General features: G+C 51.1%; 1 pseudogene; it reads right to left on the bottom strand.

Moving 5' to 3' along the window:
* Positions 1 to 131: 131 nt before the first annotated feature.
* On the bottom strand, positions 132 to 1,404 carry LOC103606227 (annotated as a pseudogene).
* Positions 1,405 to 5,866: the final 4,462 nt, after the last annotated feature.

Genomic DNA, 5,866 nt, shown 5'->3' with positions numbered 1-5,866 from the left:
CGGCGCTGCCCCCGCGCCTCGCTCAGCCAGTGAGCGGGAACCGGTCTGTATGTGGGATCCGAACCCTCGGGCGGGAGCGCCGCCGCGCTTCCCAAGCGGCGCACTTATCCAGTGCGCCACTGGGCCGGCCCAGCTGCAACAAGTTTTTAATGTGTGCTACCAGGGGAAGTCTACAGGCCAAAATTATAATCAAATAATCGGTTCTTCCCAATGTCACCAAAAGATCCAAGGTCATGAACCAGTTCAGGAATCCACTGTGATGTTGATATATAAAGGGCTAGGTTCCACAGTCACTTATATGAACAATTACTCAACTCACCTTTTCCCCAGACCCATGACACTGTAAGAGCTTTGTTTGTTCTACACCCGCCTCACTGCCTCCACTCCAGTGTGGAAGATCACGGGTTCTCATCCACGGCAGGCTTTGGCCAGGATGGTTTCGTTCTATGGAGCTCGACCCTGAGTCTGAGGTCATCGTCTTTGCCTCCCCTCCCCTAGTAGTTGTTAGAGAATCCATTCACCTTGAAAAATTGGACTCCTCTCTCAGCCTCTGCACCTTGCCCAGCGCAAACCCACATCAATACTCACCTCTCTGCCTAGGGCCATAACACCCCCCAAATATCCATTCTAGCGTAACCCATACCCAATGCTGTTCCTGCCAACCTTACCAGATGCTTGGGCTGATCCTTTCACCTGTAATGGTTAAAGTCATTCTTGGGTAGCAGGTCTACAAGGTCGGCTATAAAGCAGTCCCCGTTTTCTTCTTTTGAAGCTTCTAGATAGCCCACATCCAAGAGTTTGGCTCCCTTAAACTTTTTACTTCCAGCCTAGTAGATAATGTAGATGCCGTACTCCAGGCTGCTGCCTCTGCAAGAAGGGATGAGATGTCCTAGCAGGTACATCAGGTGTTTCTCTCTGTTTCGGTGAAGAATGAGGGTGATGATCCACTGTAAAGCCTTATACTCCTCCCACTGATACTGGCCTCCAGGCGCTTTGTGATTTTCTGCCTGTACGTCTTCCAAAGTGAGATCTAGTTTGAAATGAGCTTGTTCTGGCTTCTAAGGTGTGGAGCCACAGAAGGGCAGTTGTCAAGTTCTGCATTTTTCATGGACACTTCACTAGTCAGAGCTTCTTCTTCCCCCAAATTGTGGCCTTACTGAAATTAGCCTTGAAATCCTTTCCTTTAGGAATCTCTTGAACAGCACTCACAAAGTAGTTACTGATGGCTCACCCAACCACAGTAAAGCACAGAATAAAAAGCAACAGTAACTGGAATTTGCTGGAAAGGTGGAAAGTCAGGTTGAAGCCCATGTCTTTTAGGATATAATGTATATCTCTCTGCCTCACTGCAGGCAAGGAAGCTTCTACTTGAACATTTCCAATCTGACTGTGAACTTAATGACAACTGAAAATGCAATGCCTGCTGCTGCTCAGTAGCTCTGCTCTGAGGATGTCTGGCAGCGTGCCCGCAGCAGAGGCAGCGCCACCAGCACCCAAGCCAGCACCTCCGCCAAGCCCAGCCTCCATAGGCCCCCAGCCTGGCCTGCTGCTTGGGCTGAGGCAGGATGGCCCCACTGAAGCCAGGCTCCACCAGCCCCCTGCCAGCCCCATACCCACCTCCAGCCCAGGTACTGACCCTGACCCGTTGCCCTGCAATCCTAGCACAGCGCCCGCATCCCAGGAATTGTGCATCTCAGGCCCCAGCAGAGCCAAGGCTGCACATATCTTTAAAAGTTTTAATGAATCAAAACAAACCAGTGGTGTTAGAAGCCATGATAAGAATTATCCTGGGCAGGACGTCAGGGAGGAGACAAGTAGTGACTGGAAAGAAACTCAAAGGGGCTTCTGGGATTCTGCTAATATTGTTGCTTGATTTGGGTGCAGCTGACACAGGGTGTTTGCCTTGTGAAAATTCACTGATTTGTATACATAAGTTTTTGCACTTTCCTATATCTATACTATACTATGCTATACTTCAATAAAACTTATCCCCCTCCCCCCAAAAGGAAAAGAAAAAAAAAAGGCAAAGAAATGCAAAAAGCAGTTAACCTAGTAATTCCAATTCTAGGAACTGATCCTGCAGTTTTCCTCACACGTGGGCAAATGATGGATGGACAGGATGTTCCCAAGAAACTAGAAACAACCTAAACATCCTCGTTATTTAACCAGAAATGTTAAATAAATTATAACACATCCATATAATGGAATAATATTTAACCATTACAAAGAATGAGGTTGATTTTTGTGTACTTACATGCAATAACCTCCAAGATATATTGAGAAGTCAACAAGCAAAGCTCAGAAGGAACACAGAATGCTATCCTCTGTGCTGGCACCCTGTCATGTAGGATCACTCTCTCTCCCAGAGGGTCTATGGAGCCTGGTGCTGACATGGGTCTCAGTGATGTCTTTGAGTGAATGACTTGCAACTGTCTTTAGCTTACAAACACGTCAATATTGCTCTAACTATGAGCAGGGCCAGAATCAGGGGTTTGGCAGCAACTACAGCCTGCCTATCTGTCTGGAAGATGGGCTCGACATGGACAGAACAGGGGCTTACACATGAAGAGCCCTGAGCCAGCCTCCTACCCACGTGTCCACGTATTCCTGCTGTCCAGGGACCAGAAACAGAGCCTGGGGCAAGAGAAGCTAGAGCTTCAGGTCTTGGGAGAGCTGTTGCCACCTCCTGTTCTGCAGGAATGAGGCAAATGCAGGCTGCAGGACTTGGCCAAGGTCATGCTGCAGAGCAGGGATTTGGATCCAGGTCTGACTCTGAAGTCCAAGCACACTGCCTTCCACAGAGGTGTCCTGCTGTTTGGGGGACTCAGGGATAGCTTCACTGAGGAATCACACTGCAGTCTTTTAGTCAAAGCAGACAATGGTTGGGATGTTCCAGGCAGAATAAACACCACCTGCAAAGCAGAAGAGAGTGGACTTGACATGACAGTAGGGGCACTGAAGGCTAAAGGGAAAGCAATCTGGGGAACTGGTCGGAAAAGATACAGGAAGCACTGGCTGGAGCCCGGTTAGGAAGAGTCATAGATTCCTGACTAAGTAGTGCAGATTCAGTCCCATAGCTTTTTGAATTCCAACTTAGGGTTTGAATCATTCTCACAGTGAGAGGCAGATTGTAGGTGGAGGTAGGGCGACCCACTGAGAGACAGTGGCATTAATTCAGATGGGCCCGGATCGTGGCTTGGACAAGGGCAGCAATGAGTGACAGGGACAGTTTGAGAGATACTTAGGAGGAAAAAGGGCATGAAATATTGGTAAAAGGAATAAGTGCAAGAAAGAGAGGAGTCAAAGGTGACTCAGCTTTCTAGATCAAGAAACAGAGTATCTAGTGGTGGCCTCCATGAAGGTGAGAAATCCAGACTCAGGTAGAATACAAGTTCAATGTCAAAAACACTGGATTAGAGGTGCCTGTGGGATGTCCCAGCAGGGAGGCCAGTAGGTTTTCACCTTCATTCACTCATTCAACCAACAGTTACTGTGTGCCTACACAAACTAGACAGAGAAGCTTGCTGGCCTTGGGAGGTTCCTGAAGGTGGAAGTGGGAAGACAGACAACAAACATGTATCAAAAGACGTAGAGGAAGTGAATTAGATGACACGGAGAGAGAGTAACTGGCAGTCTGCTCTAGACTTTAGGAGGAGGCCTGTCAGGGGGATGACAGGTAAGAGCACAGAATGCATCCAGGGGAAAAGCATTCCAGGAAACAGGAAGGCCCTGGGGACAGTAGAGGGGCTGTTGTGACATGTGACTAACAGGAGGAGGCCTTGATGGTGTATAGACTGGGTTGTGGGGAGAGAAACAGCAGATGAGGCCGGAGCGGGAGGAGACAGATTCCTGCAGGAGCTAACAAGCCACTGCAGTGAGTGTAGACATTATCCCAAGTGCAGTGGGAGCCACTGAAAGGTTTAAAGATCTCTCCGGATACTGCGTGGGGAACAGATTGTGGGGGCAGGAGTGGACAAAGGAAGACCAGTTAGAAGGCGGGAGACCAGACAAATCAGAATATTCAGGGCCGGCCCGGTGGCGCACTGGATAGTGCGCCGCTTGGGAAGCGCGGTGGCGCTCCCGTCCGAGGGTTCGGATCCCACATACAGACCGGCTCCCGCTCACTGGCTGAGCGAGGCGCGGGAGCAACACCGAGGCTTGCAATCCCGTTGCCGGTCCCCGGTCCGGTGCGGGGGCAACACTGAGGGTTGCGATCCGTTGCCGGACACGGAAAAAAAAGACAAAAAAAAAAGAATATTCAAGTCTTTGGCTAAGACCTAACTCTTTTCATGTGCAGAACATCCTATGTCCTTTTGAGACTCCCCAAGTCTTCACCGGAGCGACTGTGAATCACGGTTAACTCATCTTTAGAAAGGCTTACCGTTTCTTTCAGCAAATACCCTCTCTTCCGCCTACTCAACCCCTCTGTCCAACCATAGTGGGCCTGTGAGGAACAAGTGGTGGCAGAAGCCTGGGCCCCACGTGTTTCCTTGTCAGTGTGAAGGGGCTGCCTGCCTGCCCCTGTGAGCTTGGTGAGGCCAGGCCTGTTCCCTCGGGCCCAAGACTTCTCCGGCTCACAGCACAGCCCCCAGGGTGCAGGGATTCTGTCTAGTCTCACCCGCTACAGCTTTCAAGGACCAGGACTCCTCTCTCAGCCTCTGCACCTTGCCCTGCGCAAACCCACATCAATACTCAGCAAACGGTGGCTCAGTGGATGAAGGGAGGGATGTCCCATTGCTGCGCTGCAGGCTGGGGGGACACAAACACGGCACAGTTCCTGCTCTGTATTAGTCCGTTTCTGTCGCTTATAATAAAATACCTGGAACTGGGTAATTTAGAAAGAAAACCCAAATTTATTGCTTTCAGTGTCTAAGGCTGGGAAGTGCAAAGTCCATCTGGTGGTGACAGTGACCCAGGGGTCTCACACTGCAAGACGGTGGAAGTGGAGAGAGACAGACTCTCCCCTTCTTTTAAAACCTTCAGAACCACACCCCCGACCACCGTTTTTAACCCATTCACTACCGCATGGTCCTACAATCCAATCATCTCTTCAAGGCCCCACCTTTCAATCACCATAATAGGATTTCCCACCCTCTTAACAGTCACCGTGGGGACTAAGATTCTAATACATAAAACTTGTGGGACACAATTCAAGCTTTGATGAATTTTGGGAGTTAATAATTCTATCCACTACATGCTCTCCAAGAACTAAGAACTGCAGAAGTGGGTAAACCACAGTCAGAGACGTGTGCAACCGGAGTACACACGATACAAGGTGCGTGGGTACCAGCCTGATCTCTCAAGCAGACCTGGTTTCCACCGGCCTGGGATGAATGGGCAGGTTTCACCAGGCACCTCTCAGGTGATCAGCCTTTCAGGCTGCCCCTGACCCCACTGACAGTGGCAAACTGCGGCCCAGGGACGCCTGGGCAGGGGTGTCAGTGGAAGACGCTGGCCGAGAAGCTTCGGGTGCCTGCAGGAACAAGCAGATGAAGGAATGTCACCCAGAACCAGCCAGCTTCCAAGCCTCTTCCTGTTCAGAGGTCCACTACAAGGACCAAAGGCAGATTAATAGAAATTAAAAACAAACAAAAACCGGTGTGAGGCCTCCGGGTGGGCCCCGTCATCCACTGGATTCCCTCCATGGGGTCGGCTGCAGGCGGTCCCTTTTAGGGCGGGCCTCTTCCCTGGCCGGGCCGGCGGGACTTCCCTGGCAGCTACACCAGCCTCTGCGCCCGCCCGGCGCCCCGGCAGCCGCCGCCGCCACCGCCGCCGCGACCTTTCCCCTACTTTCCAGGGCCTCAGCCCCCGCCCCTTCAACCCAAGCAAAACGCGTGCCGCGTCCCGCCCTGCCCGAGCACGCCGC

The sequence above is a fragment of the Galeopterus variegatus genome, unplaced genomic scaffold (assembly GCF_000696425.1).
Source record: "Galeopterus variegatus unplaced genomic scaffold, G_variegatus-3.0.2 Scaffold6391, whole genome shotgun sequence".
NCBI classification, from domain to species: domain Eukaryota; kingdom Metazoa; phylum Chordata; class Mammalia; order Dermoptera; family Cynocephalidae; genus Galeopterus; species Galeopterus variegatus.
This window is presented reverse-complemented; position numbering and strand designations above follow the sequence as displayed.